Below are 26,416 nucleotides of genomic sequence, written 5' to 3' on the forward strand. Positions count from 1 at the left end.
GAGTGACTGAGACATCTGTCCATGCCGGTTAACATCTGTCCAAATACCAGCCCATTTGGAAAACGGCTCTATGACCAGTGATTAGCCTGCCTTTTAGTTCTTACACTGATCCTTCATTTCTCTAACTTCCCACAAAGACCTTAGGAAAGACTTCATCAAATACTTGGCCGAGCTCCAGCTGCTCGCAACAGCTCTGCTCCAAACTGTTCCTTTTTTCCACTCTCCTCCAAAAAGAAATGTTCACCTAGCATTACGGTTTTAATTAAGCACATGGCCCCCCAGTAAGGACGGATGATTGCATAAGTAATTCCACGTGTCAGCTCACACAGGGCCCATGTCAAGACTACCAGCCTAACGTTTTAAGAACCCGCAGGACTGACCCTTTCAAAAAGCAGAACAAATTTTGTTCATCTCTAATATTCTGTACCTCCACTGATTCCAAGACTAATGAAGAACACTGGAAGTGCACATATATTCTTGCAAGATAGCAGTTTATTTGCAAGTCCTCTTAGTACTCTAAGAAATAATACTTTTTTTGGCAAAAAACAAAACAAAAAAACTTGGGACTTTAATTTAATTAGAAGCAAATTTGGTAAACATGTTGGGGTTTTTTTCCGATTCTTTTTTCTTTTTCTGCTTCAGTGTGGATAATTTCTATTTGTGACTTTACTTCAAGTTCACTGATTTGTTCTGCCATAGCATACAATATGCTCCTCAACCCATCCAACGATTTTTTTTTTTTTTAATTTCAGATTTTATATTTTTCAGTTCTACAGTGCCCATTTGGCTCTTTTCTAAAGTTTCTCTTCTGAAATGCACCTCTTTACCCATTATATGTATTCTTTCCTATAAGTTCTTTCACATATTTTTAATTGTTATTTTAACGTTTAAAGTCATTGCTAATTCTAATGACTGGATTTGCTTCTGATGACTGCTCTTGTCTTGGTGAAAGGTTACATTTTCTTTATGTGTGTCTCAAAATTTTTTTTTACTCCTGTGGTGTGTTAAAAAGAATGGACACTGTAGTATTATACTTTTCTATTATATTTTTGTTTTGTTTTCCAGGGAGTGAGAATATTTTTCTCTCTCTGCTGGTAAGGTTGGGGGAAAAGGGATGCTGATAGCTCCCATCCCTCCTAGACCAAGATTGGCCTGGAGCTGGACCATAGTTTTAACTAGATTGAGTCAGCCTCTGATCAGCCCGACCTCCAGCGCTACACCCACAGTCCAGGGGCTGATCTTTTGGGATATTATCAGTACAGTATTTGAGCTGGGAGTGGGTTGGGCTTCCATTTCAGATAGTTTGGGTTGATCTTTGGAATTCAGCTCCAACAGAGCTCCAGAATAGTGTTTGAAAAAGAAACTGGTCAAAATGGAGTTACTTGTGCTAAATCAATTCACCAAATCAAAACTTAATAACTAACCTAATTGCAGTTTCAACCTCTCCCAGGAGTGGAATTTTAAACCAATCAGTCTGGAATTTCTTGATCAGTCCTAGTGAGGCAATCTGCACGGTAAAACCCCTGCCATTCCCTACCCCCAAAAGATGATCTGGCCTAGAGGTAACTATTTTCTTTTGCTAATAACTCCCTTGCCTCAACCTTCTGCTTATAAAAAACTTGCATTTTGTACAACCTGGGATTGCCCTTCTCGTTGCAGGATGCGATGCTAAGTCATGAATCACTTAATCCAATTAGATCTTCAAATTTACTTGGCTGAATTTTGTTCTTTAACAATACAAACAAATTTCTGAAAATGCGGTCTCTCTGCTTTTCATCTTTTCACCACTGTTGCTTTTCCTGTAAAATTTAGGGTGAACATATGAGGGGGAGGAGAGGGGGATATTTATGGACCAGGTGGCTTGATTTGTTTGGTGCTCTTTCAAAGTCCAACTCATCCAAGAAGCCCTCGCTGTCACCGAGGCTTGGGTGCTTCCTTCCCATCCATGCAAAGATTCCCCATCCATGGCTGGCTCGTTCTTGCCTCCACTAAACTGGGGTGTCTACACCAAGGCTGGAAGCACCTTCAACCCCTCTCATTGAGAAAGGAGTGGATTTTCTCTGCACATTAGTTCACCGAGGTGTCCTGGCATGCATTGCCCTTCACTGGTTCCATAAAAAACTATGGTTTTTCTTTCATCTGCTTTTCTTTTTCTCTTTCTTGTACTTGTAACCGAAAAGGAATGTCATTTCTTTAATATGACATTTTCCTTAATTGGAGCTAATAGCACCATGACATGCTATGTGTCCACTCCCTTAATCAGGAAGCCCTTAGGACATCAGGTTCTGGTCAGAGTCAAACTGTCTTTACCATAAAGTCTTGGGTCTGTTGATCAAGGGAACAGAGTGTCTGTCAAACTAAAGGTAATATCTTGACCTCAGGTGTGTTTCAGGCCTAGGTCCATGAAAGCAGAACAGCCCTACCAACCACCCCCACGAAACCAGACAGAATAAGGCTGAGGCTGAGTTAGGACCTGACACAATAATTAACTGCTCCCTACACTCGCCCCAACCAATCAGCAGAGCCCACAACCCCAAATCCCTCAGTCCCCAAGACTAATGATTTTTCACCCATATAATCGATCCCCTAGAGGCCATCAAGGAGCCAGGTTTTAGAGCAGTAGCTCGCCTGTGTCTCTGGGCTTGGCACCATTTCCTTAAATAAACTTTGACTTTCTTTGCAGCGAGCTCCTGTTGACCTTTTTTCTGGGCTTCGATGCACCTCGGCAAACACACCCCTTCAGTTCAGTAACATACTTACCTTAAGAGTGGAGGTCTCTCACATCCTTCATCGGAACTGGAAGCGAACCTGCCTTTGATCTTTAATCAGATAAAATTATTTGCAAGTCATGTAAGAAACTGGAGGCACTCCACGAGTATTAGATTCAGATACAAAAAGTCTTTTTCCCTCACCCCACCAGCCATCAGTATTAATGAATCTTTTCGCGTGTTTTTTAAGATTTCTTTCATTGATTGTTCGAGAGAGGAAGGGGAATGAGAGGAAAACATCCGTGTGAGAGTGAAACATTGATCGGCTGCCTCCTGCATGCCCCCAACTGGGGATCAGACCGAAACCTGGGCATGTGGCCTGACCAGGAATTTAACCAGCAACCCTTTGGTGCACGAGACGACGCCCAGCCAAGTGAGCCACACGAGCCAGGGCTTGTGCTTTATGATCTCTAGCCTTAGGCACTGCTCGTTAGCTGACTGTCTGCATTTGGGACCTGGGTCTAGGAAGTTGGAGGCTGGTGGAGCAAGAGCTGAATGCAGCCAGCGCATCTGTGCTGCCAGGAATGCGCGGTATGGACCGGAGCAGAATGCTGTGGGTGACGCAGTCACACGGGACGGCACAGGGGGTGGGTTTAAATTAGGTGCAGAAGATGTATTACCTTAACTGGGCTTTTGAAGTGCTTTCCCAGTAACTTAGTACGGAGGGGCTGGCAAGGAACAGCACAATCAGAGTATAACTGAACACACATATTCTTAGTAATTTCCTTTGTCCGCATGGATACATTGAATAGATTATTTATATTTCACTCTATATTGTAGGTTATCTTTCTGGTCTATATACTATTAGGTTTTAAAAACTTGATATTAATTTTTTAAAAGACACTAGAACCCATTAGGCAGACAGAAATATCCTGACACCTGGTTGAAGTGAGTAGCTCTAAATAGGAATTAGTCTCAGTTGGTGCAACCCTATGATAATAGCTACAGCATATTTTTCCATTTAAGCAATTTAACCACATGCCGGGTACTGTACCGACTGTTTAGCATCTTGAGTACCCACGTGACCTCGCCAGATTGGTAAGTTTCATCGTCATTTTACATTTGAGGAAACTGGCTCAGAGAAGTTCAATAATTCATACGCTTGATAAATATTTATGGAACACTCACTATTTGCAGGTTACATTTGATGAGTAAGACAAGTTTATAATCTAATGGGATTTTTAACATGCCTTTCTTCCCCTTTTGAGTTTTGTACTCTATGAAAAATTAAACACAGCAAACAGAGAAAGATCAAAATGCCAGCAATATTATCAATTAATCCTATTGGGTTTTCTGTCACCTGGTCACTGGCCCTGCTGGACAAGTGCAGGCCTTTCTTCCTTAGGGACGTGCCTCTTACCCCAGGCACAGAGCAGTTGCAGGACCCTGTTCCTGCCAGCAAACCAGCAAGAGAGAAAAGAAGGTCACTAAGGACTAAGCCACACACACTCAATTCTTCCTTCCCTCCTCTCCAAGCTGACGAGTCACTAACTCAGAAGGGAAAGAGAGAGGAGCATGAAGATTGCTCCACAGAAGTACCTCCGGGGGAAAACAGGGAAGGATATTGCCTCCGAACATAATCTAGTGTGAAAGACAGACATGAAACAAACAAAAAATGATATGTGCGCTTAATTCTGAGTTTGATTTCCTCTGGGAAGCAGAGGAACAGGGTACTATAGGGGTGTATAATAGGAAAACTTCTCAAGACTTCCCAAGGAAGCAATGTGAAGGTACAGGAAGCACCTAGGCAAAAAGGGGGCGAGTGCTCCAGGCAGAAGGGAAATGCATGTGCTAAGGCCCTGAGGCAGGAAGCAATGTGTGGTGTTTAGCGAACCAAAAAACCAGTGAGCTAGAGGGAAGTTGTCAGAAGAGACTTGCTATGATCTGAATGTCTGTGTCCTTCCAAAATTCACATGTTCAAATCCTAACCGCCAACGGTGATGGTGCTAGTAGGTTGGGCCTTTGGGGGGTGCTTACACCATGAAGGTGGAGCTCTTATCAGTGGAATTTGTGCTTTTATAAAAAGGGCTCCATTGAGCTCCCAAGTCCCCTTCCATCATGTGGGGACACAGCAAGAAGGTGCCAGCTCCGAGGTCCTCATTCAACTATACTGACATCTTGATCCTGAACTCACAGCCTCCAGAACTGTGAGCACTAAATTTCTGTTCTTTATTAGCCACCCAGGTGTTTTGTTAGAGCAGCCCAAACAGACTAAGGTGAGGCCGCAGAGGTAGACAGAAGCCCTACTATCCTGCAGAGCTTTATGGAGTGTCAAGGATTCTGAATTTTAAATTAAGGGACATGGAAAGTCATTAAAATGTTATAAGCAGAGAATCGACATCATTAAAGTGCCCAAAATTATGCACCCTCTGCCTACGTAGTGATTATTGACTGTTACCAGATTAGAATTTTAAAAGAGCTTCAAATTTTCTTTGTAATCAGGTACTAATTCTTTCCTCTCGAACCTTCTAACTCAGGCTCTGTAAACTCACAAGTGAGCTGAGAGCTTGGAGGATAATTTAGTTTCCTGATTAAGTGCTGTCCGAAGTGGCTTCTGTGTGTTCTGGAGCTTCCACAGATTCATTTTCATTTAACAGGCTAGCCTTCAACTAGCTATTTTATTTATTCATGCCTTCCTTTTTAAACTTTAATTTAGCCAAGCATTCTGGAAGCCAGATGTGCTTGTGCTTCTCAGTCTGTGATTTAGCTGGTCTGCCTTTGCTGATAACATGCTCCGGTCCATCAACACCAGGGGAAATCTGGGTCTGAGATTCGCTGCTACTGCGTCCCTGACTTCACAGGAAAACAGTTCCTTCCAGCAAATACGCCCTCCTTTGGGAAATTGCCTTTGTGCATGTTTGATGCCTCTTTTTTTCAACATGATATAATTCTAAAATGTGGGTAGTAACTAGTATCCGAAGGATCCTTTTTAACCTGGATGAATCAATCAGTTAACCATCTAGGATTTGTGGGACATCTATTAAAAATAACACATCTGGATGCTGTGGGAAATGTAGGGGAAAAGGTATACATTGTAAGGTTTGCTTTAATCCTGCTCACATTCTAGCTGCGGGAGAAAACACACATACATAAAATGATAACTGATAACACAAGACAATAGAAGATACTTGCCAAATAAGTGACAATAACCCCAAGCGCTGGAGGAGTGCAGGGGACTGAGAAAGCCTAGAAAGGGAATCTTTGTCGGGGAAATGGGCCGAGAGGGTGGGTAGGAGTCAAGGGGCAGTGAAGGTGGCTCGCAGTCTAGGCAGAAACAAATTCTTAATCAGGGGAAACGGTGGCCTAGGAGGGCTCAGGGAAACTGAGGTTTGAGTGAGGCTGAGGTTGTCTGGAGAAGAAATAGGATTTAAATGGCAAGGGGTCTGGAGGTCAGATTATGAAGGACGCTCCCTGTCAGAACATGATTAGATTAATTCTCAAATCACGCTTTAATTGTGATGCTCTTAGAAGTGGAAGCGGCCTTAGAGATGATGTCGAATCTCACTTTTTAAAATGAGAAAATGAAAACCCAAGATGGATGTTTTACATCAGTTCTTATCGCTCCATATTTTATATTTCCATTCCTTCCAAAAAGCTTTGAGTTATTTCTAGTTTTCTAACTCATTACTTTGGGTATGGTTCAACCAAGCAGAAAAATAATTTCAGAATAAGCTCAGAACTTCATAAAATGTTGAACACGAATGTGGCAAATGCCGAAGTTATTTGGTTGGCCCGAAGTTTTTAGTATGCTTTATCAATCTTTCATCCCTAGGTAAGCTGCAAAAAAAGAGATCTTCTGTTGAAGCATACGCTGATGACTCTGACTCATGAAGGGCTGCAGGGCTAATGGGAGCCCCCAGATTTTTCCTGTGTCGGTCTAGGCAGATCCACCCCCACAGTCATTTCGTCCCTTCCCCTGGGAGCACCAGCCGTCCTACAGGGTTCTGTTTCTTTCCCGCCTACCCTTTGAAGACTTAGTCATCCATTCTTCCTAAGTGTATAACTTAATACATTTTGAAAAGTGTATCATTATTTTGATCACGATTAAGAACATGTACATCATGCTAGTAAGTTTCCTCCTGCCCCTCCCCAGGGTGGTCCCAAGGTCGTTTTGATTCTAATCACTATCAATTTATTGACTATTTTTAAATCCATATAAAGAGATTCATATATTGAAATGGAATCCGATGCCCTGGCTGGTGTGGTTAAGTGGTTAGAGCGTTGGCCTGTGCACCAGAGGGTCTCGGATTCAACTCCAGGGCAAGGGCATGTACCTCTGATGCAGGTTCGATCCCCAACCCTACTCAGGGAAGCACGAGGACTGAGTTTCATGGCTCTCAGGTGTCAGTGATGTATTTGTTTAGCCCTATAGGATGGCACCCTGACATCAATCATGACTCATAATTGGTATGGACCTAATCACATTATAGAGACCCTCACTACTTCAGCTATACTCCTGGGAATTTTCTGTTTTCAATAAGATTATAAAGGGCTTGACATCTCTCCTTTCAAGTTACAGATCCATGGAGCCATTGCTCCTGCTTGCATTAGAGAAGTTCTATCTTACACATGGGACTGTGGATTATATCCCAGTTGTCAGCACTTCCTGGAAATGGGGGACCCCAGGGCCATTATTCTACATCATTGGCTCAGATGCTATTGCTATGAAATACATTACTTATTAATATCTCCATCACTGGGTTTTAAATATTTGGAAAGCATGTAGCATACATCCAATAGAGTCTTAAAAGCATGCCTCATAGCTCATAGTCCTGGGCTGAGTGTGGGCTGAGAGGAATGTTTATTCTCACGTAGTTGGCTTCCAGAGTTCTGCTTTCTTTATGAGGTAATCTTGACATTTCTGTTTCTATTGTAAAAAAAAAAAAAAATTTACTGAAGAGAATATTGGAAGGGGGAGTGAAGAGGAGATCATAGAGGTTTTTCACAATGCAATTTTGAAGAAAAGAAAAGAGATTGAGCAGAACGCTGGGACGGTATTCCAATGGAGAATACAGACAGGTCTGACACCTGCACGAAAGGGTCTAATGTAATCAGGGAAGAACATTCTGGTATGTTTAGGTGGGTATGATGCAGCGTTCTCGTGAGTTAACAGAGCTAGCCCGGTGTATGAGGCTTTGAGAACTGCTGATTTCCTTCTCTGTGTGCAAGCATGGAGGACCTCCTCTTAGAAGCTACATGCGAGAAAGGAAGACGTTGCACGCTATTGCATCCTGAGACCAAGTTTCTTCAGATCTGGGGGTGAGAGTAGAGGTGAGGCAAGAGCTAACAATTTCCACCTCATCAGAGCAGCCTTCGACTGTGGATCATGAGATGGGCTGTTGTGGGACTGCTGTTTGGGTTCTTGCCATCTGACTGAACTTCTAGCAGAAGGTCTTGACTGCATCCCAGAAAGCATTTGCTATTTTCCGCTCTTTTCAATTCAGCTTTTCTGGGAACCTCTCTCAGTTTCTTTCCAAGTCTTATACCAACTCTTATTAGCCTGTGACCTTTCCCCCTGTTGGCTTCAACCTCCCAATGCTACCTCACCCCAAGAATCAGCTTTTTTATATAACACCCCACCTTGGATCAGCACCAATAGTAGTCGTCCACTGATGTCTGAGCTTTGGTCCAGCCCCAGAAAAAATCATTTAGAGTCATAAGAGGTCCCATTCTGGGGTGGAAGTTGAAATGGAAAGCCTAGAGACAGAGATGATGGCCGGAAAAGCCGTTGAGCATAATCAAGAGCGAGGCTGATATGTTAGGGTAAAGAAATCCTGGAAGTCTACAGTTCGCATCATTAAGCGCATGGACTTCTGATGGTCTATGTCAGAGATCAGCAAACTTTCTGTCTGCATAAAATTGTAGATATTTCAGTGTGTGGGCCATATGGTCTCTATCACAGCTATTCAGCTCTGCCAAGGTAAAATGAAAGCAGCCATGGACAACGTAAACAGATGGCTGTGGCCATGTCCCAGTAAAGCTTTTTTTATAAATACGTATCACATGCTCTGCCATTTATTAGTTATATGACCTTGACCAAGATAATCTCTCTATACCTTAATTTCCTCATCTGTAAAGAAGGATACTAATACCTACTGCTCATATTTGTTTAAGGGACTAACGTAGATATGAAACACTTTGTGCAATGCTTTGGCACACAAGCAAAGTATAAATGGTAGCTGTCACTATCATGATTATAATCATTTAACCATTCTTGTGATCACCATCAGATCCAGAAGAGGCCAGTTGTACCAATTTCTCTAATTGCTTGAGCATTTCTTTTGCCTTTTACTTCAGGTACCTTATGTCTCGTCCTTTCTGGCTAGCCCCAGTCTCTAACCAGATAATGCCTTGGTCAAAATTAGCCAGAAATGTGTTGTCCTTGGACAGTTCTAGAAAGCCTGGCTATGCCATGGGACACCACCTGGTGGCTATAAAGACATTGTTATTAGCATTGAAAATGGGTGCTTCTGCTTATCAGTGACACACTTGCTGACTTTCTACTTCCCAGGAACTGGAACCTTCAGCCTATGTTAGTTGCCCACTCTCAGAGTTGGCCTTTCACAATCCTCTGAATTCCTAGACCTATAATGCCATCTAATCTTCCCTCAGCCTTTAGACATTGGGTCCTTGCCTGGGTGTATACTTAGATTTTCTACTCCTGTAGTGTCCTAGACCAGGGCAGGCACTTACTACCAGTCTGGATCCATCAGCCGGAAGGTGGTGTCCATTCTGCTCTAAGTGAGCTCTCACACCCACCTAGTTGCAACTTTGTTCTCAACCTCACTGCTGTTCGTCCCACTTTCACCTGGGTTTTGGCCTGTTTCTCTACCTACTCTCTAATTTCTCACTTATGTTGAAGGTCTGCTACCTTGAACCCAAGGAACCTGTCTGCTGCCCTCACCAGCCACAGAAGTTTGAATTATGCGCCCCTATGCTAGTCTTGGCTGGAAGAGATCAATCTCCTGACCCCACCCAGTGGGAGGACAGATGGGGATGGGAGTAGTTATTCCAGGTTACATCCCTTTATCATCTCCTCTTCACAAGGACACAAGATGAAGTGGAGATGGCCCACCAAGCTTTCTTAGCTGGTGAAGATGCTAGAAATGGAATCCAAGCCTTTTCCTTTCATTAAAGCCATCAGTTTAAACTTATGGTTATAGAAGGGAACTGCTACAAGCATGGAGAACCTAGCTCTTCTATACCAAAGGGGTTTCCAAGTCATGGAATGTTTCTGTCCCAGAGGCATCGTTCAGGAAATTGTCCAGCTGGCATCTCTTAGATCCTCATGGAAAGTGGGGGTAGTCTTCTGTTCCAGGATCAGGCCCCCAGTTCTATATGCTTGAAAATTTGATGTTTAGCACACCAGAGGCCCTGGAACTCCAGGGTTCTGTATAATCAAAATCACAAGAAACGTGTATATAAAAACTAGATTGTTCGTGCATTCATTTGCACTAAAACATGTAATTCTTTTTTTTTTTTTAATATATCTTTATTGATTTCAGAAAGAGGAAAGGAGAGGGAGAGAGAGAGATAGAAACATCAATGATGAGGGAGTCATTGATCGAGCCCACAACCCGGGCATGTGCCCTGACCGGGAATCGAACCCCGATCGCCTGGATCCTAGGTCAACGCTCAACCGCTGAGCCACGCCTGGCTGGGCTAAAACATGTAATTCTTAAATTCCAAACAAGTGATAGGAGTATCTTTTCTCTGTTAACAAATCTGCATGATGAGCCAAAAGTATAATCAGAAGAAGGAGGGTGGTGTCAATGGGATGATTCCCAGGTAATGATGCTGAGATGGCCTGAGGGAAGGAATAGCTCCCTGTACAGACTGGATATTCTTGTTATCCTCTGGCTTCCACGGCTAGAGACCTACCACCCATGTTTGCTTCTCAGATTCAGCCTTCTTTATGCTCTCATTAATGTCACCCCAACACCCCCCCCCCCAACTTGCCTTTGACATATCCATTTAGTCAATGATTAACCATTGGTGGTGGTACTATTGTTGTTGTTAGTGTGTGTGTGTGTGTGTGTGTGTGTGTGTGCGTGCGTGTGTAACGGGGGTGGGTGCTATCATTACTGTTAATTGGATACCAGACATAGGGCCTTGGAGGTAAAGAACCGGGGTTTGGGTAAGAAAACTAACTTGGAGATAAAAGCATTTCAATTAGGACCTTCTGCAGGTAGGTATTTAATACGTTACTTTTTGATGGGATATACTGCAGATATAAATTTGAAGCACAACTTATGCACTTTGAGATCAATGGAGTAGCAATGTCAACTAAAGTCATGAGAATGGCACGAGCCAAAGGAAGAGCAACGATTCGGTCCAGGAAACCGAGGTGCCGTGAGAATAGTAGTAGGAGAATCAGAAGAGTCAAGTGTAATGAGAACCAGGGGAGAGAGTTTCACAGAGACTAGGCGGGGCTAGAGGTGTGGGAGGGATGTGGGAAAGGAGAGTGAAACAATAGTCAAACTCAGCAGAGTCCAGGATAATAGGAGCTAAGCATCGATCGTGTGATTTATAGCAGCCCTGGTGTCCTCAAAAAAGAGCTGCTTTAATAAAATAACAAAACCATTGGTAACCCAGAGGCCAAGGGCTAAAGATTAAGAGTGAGACAGGGAGGGACAGATGCTTGTCCTTTCACAGAAGCCTCGATAATCAAGTAGGGTGGGAATGGGGGTGCAGAGGCCGCCTTCCTTGGGGCCTTGTGGGGCGTGGGACACACACCCGGCTATTGCCCCGCAAGGAGACATTTCCGTCCGGGGCTGGTAGGTGTGGTAACGATCTAAGTTGGTGGGACCAAGAGTCTGAACACGCAGCATTAGCAGGAGGAAAAGTGAAGCCAATAACCCGAATGATAAACACTGAACAAGTAAAGTGCTGCTTAGCTGTTTACAAAGTAATTTAAGGACTTCGAGAAATAAGTACTGTAATTGTCTCTGTGAAACAAGTTCGATAGAACAAGCAGGCAGAACAATTAGCAGATCATAACACAAGCGCTTGTGTCTCTAGTGCAATTTGTTTTACGTGTCGCCAATTTATTGTTTTAGCTGTCGCCACTACCTTGATGAAAACACTCGGGGGCGCCCCTGAGTGGCGTGGAAGCTGACACCCGAGATCAATCCCTGCCGTTTCACTGAAATGATGAAATCAAGGTTAACACGCCGGCTTCGCTCCCGCGCCCTTGCTGATGAGTTGGCTGTGGCTGCTAAGCACGCAGGGCTCAGAAAGCTCCTGAGGATTGTCAGGGAAGCGTGTCGCCGGGTGAACAGCTTTTGACCTTGGAAGTATAGGGGGATGTGACGATTCCCATCTTCTATTTTCCTGCTGAATAATTCTCTTTCACAATAGAGGATTCGTGAAAACCCTACACTTTACAATGGGCTCTTTGTTTTTCCTGCATATTAAGTTGAGTTGAGGCAAAAACCCGGTGTTGGACACGCAAAGCGGCCCACGGTCGAGAGCAGGGGAGTGAGAGCCTGGGGGGAAAGCTGGGGGTGCACAGGGAGAACGGAGGGCAGGGCAGAGGGACCCAGGAGGGAGAGAGAGAGGGGCCAGCGGATCTACACAAAGTGCAGAATTAGAAAGGGAGCAGGACGGTGGATCTCCGCCCTCTTCCCACGCTTTTCTCCCACAAGCCTTCTTGTATTTTCCTCTTCTGCTCTCCATCTGGACTTTGCAGCCTGGGGTCCTCAAGACATGTGCCAGGCCGTCCCCCAGTGACCTGCAGAACTCCCTAAGTCTCGGATGACATCAAAGTCACAGGAGAACTGCATGAGAAAGAAATCCTCTAGCCCTGGCCGGTTGGTTGGAGCGTCCTTCTGTGCACCAAAAGGTTGTGGGTTCGATTCCTGGTCAGGGCGCATAGCTAGGTTTTTGGATTCGATCCCCAGTCGGGGTGCGTATGGGAGGCAACCGATCAATGTTTCTCTCTCTCTCCCTTCCTCTCTCTTTCAAATCTTTTTTTAAAAAATGAGAATAAAAAAAACGAGGAAAAAAAAAAGAAATCCTCCAGTCAGTGACTAAAATCTGCTTCAATATTAAATGTCTAAAACTTGTGCTTTTCACAGAAGACAGATACACCACCAATCGAACCATATGTGTGGTCCTTTAGGCTGATCTGGGCTTTTTATTCAAAACCAGCCGAGGATCATCATTTCAATTCCAGTCTTAGCCCTTGAAAATGTCTCCAAACATCCAACTAGAGGCATCGTAAAGTATTTATTTAACCTTCCAGCTAGGACTTTGCAGCAAATTGACTAGTTTTTTTCTGTACTAAAAGGTACTAAATGCTCCCACCAGTCATCAGTGGCCTTTTTAATTTAATTCAGTGTCACCAGAGCAATTCAGGCCAGGAACACAGCACTTTCCAAACCACTGCTTGCCTTGGTGTCTCCGTGTAAATTATTCATACGCTCCTGACCCGGAGCTGGCGAGGAGGGGAACAGAATGGGTCAGCAGTTTTCCCGGCGAAGCTGTGCAGAGAAGAAAAAGCACCAGTGGAGAAGCGAGAGGCAGAAAGGTCCGTATTCTTTACTGAAGTACTTCATTTGAAACCACAGATTGGCCGACCAACTTCTGGAATTTCCCTTTAGAATGGCCAGACCACAGCCCAGGAATAGGTGCCCTTCTGTTGCTGCAGGAGACAAAACAATGCCCTGAGTGGCGTCAGACCCAGGTGAGCCCTGTGCAGGCTCCTTCCCAAAAGGAGCCTCCTGCTTTTCCTGAGAAGCGTTGCCTCCTGTGCAAAATTGACTGTCTCTAGGATCCATGCACGGGGCCCAAACGAGAGTAAGAGAACAGCACAATGGGACTAAACATGCCCAGCACGTCTCAGGAAAAATGAAGGATGTGTGATGGACGCCTGGGGCCTGGTTTATTTGCATATGAGAGCCTCGTGCTGGAGCTATAATACAAAAGTTCTCGGAGCTTCTGAGCTGGATTCATTTAGGGTTCTCTTAGGGATGATCAGGGTGCCATGAGGAATATCCCCGGCTAAAGACAGAGCAAGGCAAAAGGTCTACCTTATGCTAATAGGAGTCCAGGGACACGTGTCCCTTCCAGGGAAACAAGAACGAGTGATAATGGCCTTCAGAGAGAGGCTCTTCTCATGCTCCTTAGAGCATCTTCTTCAAGGGGTCCGGTCCTTATTCCCATTAGAGGTGATTATGAACACAAAGCCGCCTCCCGGCTGGAGCAGGGGCTCTGAGGAGGAAGGCAAGAGCCTCCAGAGCAGCGGTGGGAGTGGCAAGTGAGAACACACAGTTTCGTGAGATGACATTTATTCGTGAGTTCTTTCAGTGACTCATTCAACAAACCTGCTTCACAGGCCTCCTCTCGTGTAGGAGGATGCATTCTCCCAGGAGGATGCAAAGAAGCTTAAGGAGATGTGGCCCCTGTCCTCTGTGAGCCCACAGCCCAGTGAGACAGACGCTGTAGAGTGGTTCTCAAACACTGGGAGGTGTGTGAGCCACACACACGGTGCCAGCGCAGCCACCAGGCAGACCCGCCGAGGGGCCAGGGAGGACTCCCCAGTGGGAAGGGTGCTTGAGATCATGTCATTGTAAGTTTTCTTTTGAGTTCTCAAAATTATACTTTCATTATCAAAATCTTCGGTACAGAATAGCACCATGAAAAGTTAAAAAAATCACTTGCACCTAGAGACAACACCTTATTTGGTGTAAATCCCTTTACTCCAGTATGTGCCTGCACACGTATTACTCTACATGCTGGTTTCAGTATTAAAGTCAGAGGCACCAAGTGACATGTGCTGAGCTGGGGGTGGGACACTAGAGGCAATCTGATATGTAACTGTGGATCAGTCATTTAAGCAATCTGGCCTCAATTCCCTCCTCTCTGCAATTCAAATATGTGCTCCCCGGTCCCCCTTGTCCCTGTCCACTCTCCGAGTTTTAGATCCCTATAGTCAAGTGTAGTCCATTTAAAAGTGGCATTGTCCAGGCAGGTAAAAGGGAACTTATAACTCAGTATCCGTACATGACATATTAAAATACAGGCATTATGTATATAAAGATGAAGGGGACTATGTTTTATTTAACTGTTTCTCTTAGACTTAATCCTCTGTAAATAGCAACCTGAGCAAAGTGCCATTTAGACAGAAATGAACTACTATTGTGTTCGGATGAGATAACTTCTAGGGCAGGGCTCCTCTGAATTGTGTGCTGAACAAAGTTCACTGTTCGGAGCAATCTCCCTGCTTCTGCCTGACAACCTCTGACAGCCTCCGACAACCTCCAGCCTGCTGCAGCGCTCGGCTGCATGTCATTAGATTAGGTATCAGATCTCCTGCAGGCTGGGTCCTGCACGCAGCAGTGGCCACTTTGAAATTTCAAGTTGTTAAGAGGAATTGACTTCGGCTTGAAGAAGGTGATGGATCGCTGGAGCTATTAGCTAATCGCATAAACACAGGCCGCCATCTGTGCCCAGTTTCTTGGTCTTAGCAGACAAGAAGTAGTGAAAACAAGGGTGCGCGTCCATGGACACATTTCTGTTTGCCCTTTGCTTCAAACCTTGTGGGTATGAGGATAGATAAAAGGATACAGGTTCATGGCACATGGGAGCGAGCCTAGGCCTCCATTTGGCCTTTTGCTTGGGTTCCTACCAGCTTAATCTTGATGATCAATCAACTCCTTTCTATTTTCGGTACTTAGGAAGCAGAATTGATAAAAGAGCCTTTGATGTAATAAGCCTGGGCCTACACAGCATGAAGTGAAGTTAATCTAGGTGATTTGATGAGCAGCAATGAATTGCTTAAGAAACATAGTGCACAGTCTTCCGAATTTCTTGGGAAACTGAACGTTCGGATATGGCTGCCTCTGGTTTATTCATCGCCTCCAGTGACGCTGCAGAAAAGCCCTTTACAGCGCTCACCACTAACAAATGCAGATGGTTTTCCTCTGCGCTCAGCTGCATCTGGAAATCCTTGGCAATTAATCCCGCCAAACAATGCTGTGTTTTTTTTTCCTTAGGTCTAATGGGATTTACTGTCTTTTACATACATCGTTTTTTACGGAGGATGGCCCTCTTTTAAAACAGGCAGCTGTAGGCTAATTTATTATACTGGTATTAACTTGATCATCTCACTAACAATTTTTATAAAGCTACCCAGATGCTTCTTAGAGCCTTTTGAATATGTATGAGTTGAAGATTAATTATGTTTATGTAGGCCAACTGGTCACCTCCCCACATTTTGTTAACAGCTACGTGGGCCTAACAGGAGATTGGATATTCGATTATTTCTTTGTAGAGGAGAAAGGAAAAGAGACAGAGTCTGATGGATTTGTAGGGCTCTCTATAGAAGACATACTATGGCCTGAAAGCACTTAGAGGCCATGAAGTAAGGGAACCTTCTGGAAAAACCCATCAAGTTGTTTTTTTACCCATGTAGTCCCAAACCTTTTTATTCTGAACATGGTAAATTGAAGACCCTAATGGGACGAACCACTGCCTGTCTCCCACTGGCCAGTTCAGTTTTAAACACAGGTCGCCATCTGTGCCCAGTGCCTCTGATCCAGAGATGAGTTTCTTTACTGTGGAGCTAATATTTTTCTCTTATATTTCCGGCCATCTTAAGTAAAGGTAATTAAAAATCTGAAGGGATAGGGTGCCATTCTCAGGTCATCAATATCTTCAGGCAGAATTAGACTAATGGCCTTGAACAAATCGATTAACTCCATCATTCTGAAGTACAGCATTCACCAACTTGTAGAGGTCTTCTCCTGGGAATTCAGTCTGCAGGCAGAATCAGCTGCCCTTTCCAGGTGAATCACTTGGCTTCATCAGTGGCTCTGAAGACATTCCTTGAGGAGGACATCTGGGGACATCCATGATGCCTAATGCGGTGAACTGGAACTCACAGCATCTTGCTGCTTGTAGGTAGTGCCTTGAGTGTCCACTTCTGGATGGTGGATGAAAGTTAGCAGAACACCCAACCCCATGAAAAGTGTGTTCATGATAGAATGTCCACAGGAGGCAGTGGCAGAAATTCCCAGCATTTTTCAGATAATGAGCCACTCTGCATTGCCTAGAAGCCTTGAGTATAAAGGGTTTAGGAGGACTGCCCTAGCAATATAGTCCTTTATTGGAGTAGAAAATCTTCATAAGCTAAAGAGAGGGAGCTAGGGTAGGACATGGGACAGTGGAAGAGCTAGGGGCTAGCAGCTTGGAGTCCCAGCTGACTGGGCTTTAGATCAACCAGTGAATCAAAGACTAGTAGCAGAAGCAAGGGCTAGAACCCATATTTTCTAAAACTAGGCTTTATTTATTTATTTATTTTTTTAATTTAAATTTAATTTAATTTTTTAAAATTTTATTATTGTTTAAAATATTACAGATGTCCCTTTTTCTCCCCAATTACCTGTAGGCTTTATTTTTTAGAGCAGTTGTGGGTTCATAGCAAAATCGACAAGTATAGAGGTTTCCCATATACCACCTGCCCCCACACAGGCATAGCCTCCCTCACCAGAGCTGTATATTTGTTACAAGTGATGAACCTACATAGACACGTCATTATCACCCAAAGTCCATACTTTACATTAGGGTCCGCTCTTGGTGTTGTGCATTCTATGGGTTTGGACAAATGTCTAACGACATGTACCCCATTGTAGTATCATGCAGAATATTTTCACTGCCCTAAGAATTCCCTGTGCCCTTCCTATCTGTCCTTTCCTCCCCACATCCCTCGCAACCACTGGTCTTTTTGCTGTTTCCATAATTTTGTCTTTTCCAGAATGTAATGTAGTTGGAATTATATAGTATGTAGCCTTTTTCAATTGGCTTCTTTCACTTAACAATATGCATTGTCTCCTCTATGTCTTTTCATGACTCTATGGGCCATTTCGATTTAGCACTGAAATTGTCTGTTCGCACCAGACTCCAAGTTTTGGAGATTATGAGTAAAGCTGCTGTACATTTGTGTGCAAGTTTTTGTGTGGAGATTGTTTTTCAGCTCCTTTGAGAACTCAAATTTCGTGACTCCCAGTTGAGTTCTCTGTTCATAATGACTTGGATTTCCTCTTATATCACTTCCCTATGGAAGCCCATGACTTACAATTTCACTCCCTTTGGGTCTATGACATCTTAAATTCAATAGGCCTCAAGGGTCAGAAGAGAACTTCTGGTCACCGATTCTAGATCCTTTATTTTACAGAAATGAAAACCAGACCAGAGAGATTAAAGTGTTTGCCCAGGAGACATAGCTGGAAACTGGGCCTCTGACTCCTGGGCTGATGTCATCCCCCACACAGAGCTGCCTGCACCCTCTGCAAAAGGGGTTACAGTTGTCTGTCTTAGGAGTTTTTAAATAAAGTTACCTGTGTGGGGTGCTGCAAATGTGTTCCTGTATGAAGCTAAGGGGAAGGGCCAAGTGTGGAGGATCTCACCCAACAAAGGCAATTTTTGTTACCTCTTTCTTGAATGCTATGATAGTATCTCATTTTATTCTTATGGAGGCAGATAAGACAAAGACTTCACTCTTATTTTATGAATGAAGAATCCAAGTCATAGAAAGCGACACAGCAGAACCAGGGCCAGAGTCTTCTGCCCCCTGGTGCAATGAATGGGGCAACACCTGCTCCTTCCTAAAGGGTGAAAGGAAGGAACTTCTTCCCTGAACCTGATAAGCTAAAGTGTTCTCTCTGTGCATTTGCTAGAAGGGGACCTCTTCCATGGAGGAATCACAGCTCTGCAGATCCCCTCCCTTCCCCTAGCTGCCAGCTAACTGGATAAACATGCTCTATATGTTGGTGTCCAAGTACCTAACTCATGGTACTGAAATCATTTGTTTATAGGTCTTCTCTTAATTAGACTCTAAGACCCATAAGGACAAAGCCACAAAGTAATCTATCAGTAAATATGTGCTGAATGACATATATGTAAGATCTAGAAACTAATGTTTTTGAAAAGTGCTAACTGCTAGAGAATTGGGATAAAAATGGGATTATTTTATAACTGTGTTTCTTCCAGTTATTTTGTGTGTGTGTGTGTGTGTGTGTGTGTGTGTGTGTGTGTGTGTGTGTGTGTGTGTGTCTATTGCTTGGGTCATTACAGCTGTCTCATCGAATGTCTAAGACTTCAATAAATGGTTTGGCTATATGTAGTCCTGAGGCTCTCTATCATAAAAAGCAGTTTTATAGATCATATGATGAAATGGTAGGAAGTCACTAAAAGCACCAGTAGTTTCCCTGAAGAAAAGATTTAGTGTGACTACTTAGTAAAAAATAAGATTCTTATGCTGAGTGTCTCAGTGCTGTCAGACAGAGGAAATAAAAAGCAGTGGGGACTGTGATGTTACTGAAATGCTACTCCTAGTCACCTCCGATAGCAGAACCTTAATTAGGGTGGATGGGAAGTGACTGAACCGGAGAGGGTAATAAAGAGGGAGGAGGGATAAGAGAGGAAAAAGGGAAAGGCCATTCCTTAAGTGAGTCAGCTGTTCGCCTGAACATTCTCATTGATGCTGTTGCATATTACCCTGTATCTCCAATATTTCTGATTATCAGTTCAGCTGAGTGCAATACAAATGCACTGTTATGTAGTGTGTGTGTGTGTGTGTGTGTGTTTGTAGCCCACATGAGTTCGGAGGTATCTGGAGAATCATAATAGCAAATCAACGAGCTTTGTGTATTGGAAGTTCAGTCCTCTGAAGTGACTCATTTCTTCCAGAAGAATCTTCTTTTTGTGATTGACAGGTAGTGAATTCCTGTGAGCTAATGCACACATTCCCCCATGGTCTAAGGAGATAAAGAGGTTCTCTCTGAGGGAGGACGTTAACAATGGCTCTTTCATGAGTAAATGCAGAGAGAAGACAGAAATAGGATTTGGACTTGTGAAAGGTGGTAAAGGGAGAAACAATCAACGAGCATTGAATTTGTTAGAAAACTTTCAGTCCCCCCTCTATTGTTAGCTATGTGACCTTGGGCACTAAGTGGTCTTTAATATCCATTCTAAGTACATTAGCTTAGAGCAACAATGCATTTCTTCTCATAAATTTCTATCTGAAATTCTCTAATAGGATTTTTTTCTGTTATACTCAGCGATAGCATTTGGTCCTTGATCCAACAAATATTTCCTGAACACCTGTTATATGCCAGGCCTTGTAATATCACCATATTGTAACCTCCCCAAAGGCAGGTTCATCTTCATATTTTCTGCTGTCTAATCCAGTGTCACTGAGGGCTTAGTAACAATTTGTTGGGGTGAGGTGAATGGGCTAAGCTTAGATATGCAGTGACACTTTGCTGCATTTAGACACAGCACAATTCTTAGAGACAAACAGGCCAGAGTTCAAATCCCAACTCTGTCACTTACCAGCTTGGAGACCTTGGGCAAGTTACTCGACTCCAAGGTGCCTTCGTTTTCTCCATTGCAAAGTGGGATTGATCATTCCTATCCCATAGGGAAGTTGTTAGGATTACACTGTGAGATGGTCCTCACAGTATCTAAAACAGTAGGCTCTTAGTAAATGGTGATTTTTTTTTTTTCTAAATTCATCAAGGTTTCTGGGGTCCTACCTTATAATTACAGCGTTTATCTTGCAACTTTCCTCCGAACTACTGATGCTCTGGTGCTCTGAAGGGTTAGCCCAATCCTTAGAGGCTAATTCAACGGGAAATATGCCTCAGACATTTCACTGCTAAGGTAGCATAAAACGTACCCCGGTGCGAGGGAATTGCACTAACCTGGGAGTCAGGGAACTGCATTGAATCCTAGATCTGCCACTGCTAGCAAGCTATTATTAGTAAGTTACTTAAAATTCTCTGAAACTTGGCTTTACCGTCTGTAAATACGGTAATCCACAGCATTTATTACTCACTTTTCATTCAACAAACATTGACTGAGAGTCTTTTTGAGCGGCAGGCATGGGAATGCAGACGAGACTGAGATGGTTACTGTCTCTTCGAGCCCATCGCCTAGGGACACCGTAAGGCCCAGGTCACCAGGTGTTACACGGCAAACACCTGGCGCGGCTCTGTGTCTCATACATGCCCGCTGAGCGCGACCTGCGGGACGGAGGCTCCTTCAGGCCGGCCTGCCGCCCAGGCTCGCCTGCCGCCTCAGTTCCAGGAGGTGAGCCTGCCGTGCCTCCTCCCACACTCAGAACAGGCAGAGCGGGGTAGAGACGCCCTCAGCTTTCTGTCTTCTCTAGTCAGCCTCTCGGCTTCAAGTCATGCAAGTGATCACGTAATTCACATGAGAGGGCAATCCCATGGAAACCCAGGAAACTTAGCTTAGTTTGTGGTGAGGTCGGGAACCGCAGTGAACCTGAGCTGCTGGAGAAACAGGGGCTGCAGGGCTGGGCCTTTGAATCTTGCTTCGCAGGCTGGGCCAGCGGGACTGGTACCCTTCAGGCAGAGAGGCAGGAGCACACGCCAGGGAAGGGCCTGGGTCCGAGCCACTGCAGGTGAGGTGTCTGGAGATGGCAGACACTAGAACGCTAATCTGTTTAGTGGGGCTTGGGGGGGAATGGGTACAGTGCTGGGGACGATGCTGATTTCTTAAAACACAGTCACCGTATCAGCTGATCATATTAGTTGCTATTGTGTAGGCACCCTTGGTAATTTCCAGCCTCTTTAATGAAAATCAAATCCTGATCCTTCAAGATTGCAAATGCGAAGGAACTCTATATGGAGTGCAGGTGGGGCCTAGGCCTCAGAGCCCCTATCCCGGCCACCTGAGATTTACTTGCCCGCGGGGGCTTTCTCGATAATTGCCCATCTTGGAAGATTGACGCAAACCTCGTGCGTTCCATAGAAACCTAACATACTGATGACAGATTCAATAAATATTTATCTGGTCAATCAATTAAATTTGGGAGATAGAGGATCTTTATGGGAGTCCAAAAATGTCGAGCAATTCTGGTTTTTATTGACCTTAGGGAACCCTGTAAATCAGTAGTAAATTAGTACCTCAGCTCTCAGCTCCAACTGACCGTCTTCATCACCCTCATTTGTCACAGAATCCTCTATCTCTGAGGAGACAGGACAATGCTTCAGTTGCTCTGTCAGCATCAGTCTTTCTCCTCTGAGTGCTTTGAGCCTGAAATAAGAATCGGTGGGAGCAAGTTTCAATCCAGAAGACATGGGGTTTGAAGGTTATTTATATTTCATATTATAGAAGTTAAACCCTATTAAAGGCTTGAAGTGGTAAATAAGTATTTATGTTTACACTTTTTCTGGGGGGGGGAACTAGTCAATATACAGTCATAATATTCATAAGCTTTGTATCTCATTTCCCCCCACAGCTTCTCATAACACCTAATTTTCTCCCTTGGAAATTTTTTATTAGAAGCTTTTTATTTTTTTATTTTTTAGCACAGCATACCAGTGCACTTCAGATTTCTAGAAAATGTTTAAACTCCCACTCTTATGATACTATTGTTTAAACTGTCCTTTATTTTTCTTTTACCATCCAATTCCATGGAGTTCCCCCAGTGGTGTCTCTAATTCTTTCTGAAAGGTTCACTTCCAGGTCGTCTTTTCATGGGTGCTCCAAAGCAAAAGGTCTTTTCCCATCAGCTTCCGAGCTGTTGGCATTTGAGTACCTTTTGGACCCACCCTCTTCCCTTGGTTCCACAGCGGAAACCTTTCTCTCTCTCAGCTCAACATAGACATTGAGTTCCCAATCCTTAAAATAATTATATACTTTTTTTTTTTAGTCCCTCCCTCACCTGCAACAGAATCTTCTAAGAGAAAAGTCAACTTTCGTGTAACATAGAAAACACTAGGCCAGAAATACTGGACCCAACATCCAATCCCCCGCCTGCCATTTGTAAGCTGTAAGAACCGTCACAAGTTATGTAACCTCTTTGGGGCCAGATTTTTTTCACATGTAACAGAGGGGAAAGATTCTTCCTTGCAGTTATTGAATTTAGAAAGATACCTCTGCCAAAGCACCTAAATGTGGTTCAGGGGACACAGTGGTCAGAAAGTGGACTAAGGTTGAGCGCACGCAGTCAGATTTCAGGACCCACACGTCTCATGTCAGGAAGACCCTGGGCCAACGCTGCTCCCAGCTCTGCGTGCCCCTGGCCTAGGGCAGGGAAGGAAGAGGGCTGGTCTGCACTGACTTCTTTATGAGCGCCTGGCCCCGTGCTGAAACTTCTAACCACGTTGCTTTAGTTAATTCTCACAATAATACTGCCAGAGGGGTGTCTTTACCCTCTTGGTGCATGTGAGGTAAATTAGGTGGCTCATAAACTCCCACAGGGCAGGGGTTCAGGAGGCCGGTGCGCTGCATCGACTCAGAGCTTGTCTTTACTGGAGCGCAGGGGTATGTGGGAGGCAAGACGCTAGGTTAAGAGAAGGTTGAACTCAGCTCCCTTCATCTCTCCCTTTAATAAAATCCCTCCTCTAGCCTTTCTATCGGATCACACATATTGAAGGCTCGCTGGGTGCCAGGCACCGTGCAAAGCACTTCCCTGGATCATCCCATTTGGCTCACGAAACAGTGCTATGAACATGCGCATTGTTACCCCATTTTACAGGAGAGGCAACTGAGGCACACGGGCGGTGTGCTTGCCAGTAAATGAAGGCAGAGTCACACACTCATTCCAGATCATTGCATTTCAAAACAACATCAACCTCTAGCTGGTTTTGCTCAGTGGTTAGAGCGTCAGCCTGCACACTGAAGGGTCCCTGGCCTTGATTCCCGGCTAAGGGCGTGTACCTGGGTTGCAGGTTGATCCATCCCGGGCCCCGGTGGGGACACATGCGGAAGGCAACCAATTGATGTGTCTCTCTCACATCGATCTTTCTCTCTCCCTCTCTCCCCCTTTCTCCCTCTCTCCTTTCCACTCTCTCTTAAAAAAATCAATGGAAAAAATATCCTCAGTGAGAATTAACAAACAAAAAAGCCAGGGTCTTATCAACCTCTGTGGCATTATTATACTGGGACCTGTATTAGTGTACAGGATCTACAGCCCTTTTCAAAGGTTCTCAGAGAGGTTAAAATGAGCTTGAATACTGGTGGAAATATGGGAAGCATTTCCCCCTGTAAATAAAACTGGCTCTTTATTAGCTTGTTCAGGGAAATGTAACCTAAAAACACCGTACCTTTTGGCCCTACACAGATTGTGGCCCTGGAGGCCGAGCCCCTCCTGGACCCCCACTGAAAACCTGCTCCGGGCTGATGCCAGACTCTTCCAGGCGCAGCTGGAAACGGAGCTTGGCCCGAGGAAATTAAACGCTGGGCCCTCAACAGGGCGTGTCTGCTGCAGTCTCCACTGCAGTAAGCTCTGGATGCAACAGCCCCGGACGGGCCAGTGCTGCCCCAGTGCCTAGGCTGAGCCCAGTGCCCACAGGTGACACCCCTACAGCCAGCAGCCAGCAGGGCCACCCCTGCGCCGCTTAACTCTGGTTATGCCATGAGCTCCTGGTACCTATAAATCAATCCATGGACAAACTCTGCTTTCCTTAAACAAGACTTCAGACACTAAGCAATTAATCAGAGGGCAAGTTCCAGTGAAGAACAAGGTTATGACATGGAAAGGGCCTTCTAGAGTCAGGGTCTTGTTCAAAACGTCCCAGCGATGTTGGCTGTCGTTCCTCACACAGTTGTGTGCACAGGGAGGATTTGCCTGTACCCTCTCCCCCTCCTTTATTTTTTTGACCCAGGGATATGTTTTTACTGATTCTAGAAAGAGGGTAAGGGGTGGGGGAGAGAGAGAGAGAGATCAGTTGCCTCCAGGATGTACCCCTATGGGGATCGAATCCACAGCCTTTTTGGTGCACAGGATATGCTCCAACCAACTAAGCCACATCAGCCAGGGCCCTGTACCCTCTCTTGATCAGTGTCTTCTATGTTCTTTACATACAGTTCCCCCCTTTTCAAGAGCCTGCTGTCACATAAAGATAAACAGACCACAACACCAATGACGTGCTTTCCTTCCATCTTGAAACTCCCCCCACCTCCCAGGTCTAACAAAGGTGACAAACACAGTGGAGCGATTTAAAATAGCAGGTCTCTAGGACAGCCCCATGTAAGCTGCTAAATATTACTCTACTGCATATCACACTCTAAAAGAACATCCGAAAGAGGAACCAGAGATGCCAACATGTCCCTGTTCCATTGGCTCTCACGTTAGCTCGTCAAGCACTCGTCACAGGAGAGCTGAATGTTCCTGTCGGTGCCTGGAGGCCCTAACATAGAGTTCCTCCCCACTTATTCCTTTATGACGGAGGCAAAACATGGGGCAGAAAGGGAAAAGGTGAGGCTCTCACACGCTTTTGCTTTATTGGGGCGTTTGCTTTCAGAGGATTCATTCTGCAGGTGGCTAGAGCACCCTTAGAAAAAGGGGCAGAAGATCGTGGGGCCTCGGTATGTTTGCCGGTAAGCACAGTATTTGCACAAACGTTGCCAATGCCTCCTTTTCAACTTAGATTTACTATTTGGAGGCTTCTGCCACCTTATGGTCAAATCGCACCAAGCACAAAGCCTGGGTTCGCTCTCCTTTTAAAGCCTGCCGGACTTGGCTCTTGAAGCAAAGCTGTTCAAGGGGCTGCTGTGATATTCCTCCGGCGAGCTCCCATGCCGAGGAGCTATGAGAGAATATGGTGTGTCTTGTTTGGCTTGAAGAATAAAATTTACAAAAAGAGCATGGATTGTTCGAAGATGTGTTTCCCAAGTCTTTTGAGGAAAGACTACTGGTTTCTTCAGTACTTTGTAAAAATAAAATAAAAAGGAAAGTGAAGACAGCAGGATAGTACAGTGATGTTCCTGTAGACAAGCTGCGTGGTGTAGACGGTCTCAAGTCTCAGACGTAAGGACTTGCCAGAAAATCGAGCGAAATCTTTGAAGCTGTAGGAATTTGAATTGCTCAGGGATTCACTCGAATTCCCTGTTTCCCCACCCCCTGGGTCCTCTGCGATGCAGGCCAGTCTAATCCCACTCGTAGGCTACATAACCAGAACTAGACCCCGGGCACCAAGCGCTACCAGGTTGCTTTCTGCTGTTCAGTCCTTGAGGCCCTAATCTGCATACTGTTTGAACACATTTGCAGTGCTGACTTCAAGACACCCTATTTGTGAATCAAAAGAACAAAAGTTTTTGCAGACTGCTGCGATTCTCAAACCAAGCATTCACAGCCAGAAAAGTCAAAAAGAGGATTTTTAAATCGCCAAAGAGAGTGAAGAGGAGCCCTTGGCCCCTCGCATTTGGAGCACTTATAGGGCTCTGAAGTGACAGAGTGAGGGAGGAAGCTGACCCGTGCCCCTTCCCTCTTACCCTTGGCCTTCTGTTCTCTCTTCACCTGCTCACTGTTGGCCACCGTGGCAGGAAGCAGCTGTCTAAAAATACACCCACCCTATTCCCTGAAACCAGAAATCTCAGGAGTCTTCATTCATCTCCATCATTGGCTTGTATCTGCATTTCCTCCAGGATACAAACAAAATGTACCCACCATGAGGCTAAGCAAATATATCACAGCATCTGTGATCATTACAGAAATATTTGTTTCTCACAGAGATTTTCTTCTCTTAGAATTTCTGTCCGAAAGATGAAAGCCCTGCCCTGCTAAAGCTTGTTCATGTCACCAAGCAGTGACTCTTGTGTTCTGCTGGCCGTTCCCAGGTGGGGGGTCAGGGCATTAGCTCAGATACACACATCTCCACAAAAATCCTCAG

This window comes from Miniopterus natalensis, chromosome 4, assembly GCF_054644295.1.
Source record: "Miniopterus natalensis isolate mMinNat1 chromosome 4, mMinNat1.hap1, whole genome shotgun sequence".
In the NCBI taxonomy this organism is placed as follows: domain Eukaryota; kingdom Metazoa; phylum Chordata; class Mammalia; order Chiroptera; family Miniopteridae; genus Miniopterus; species Miniopterus natalensis.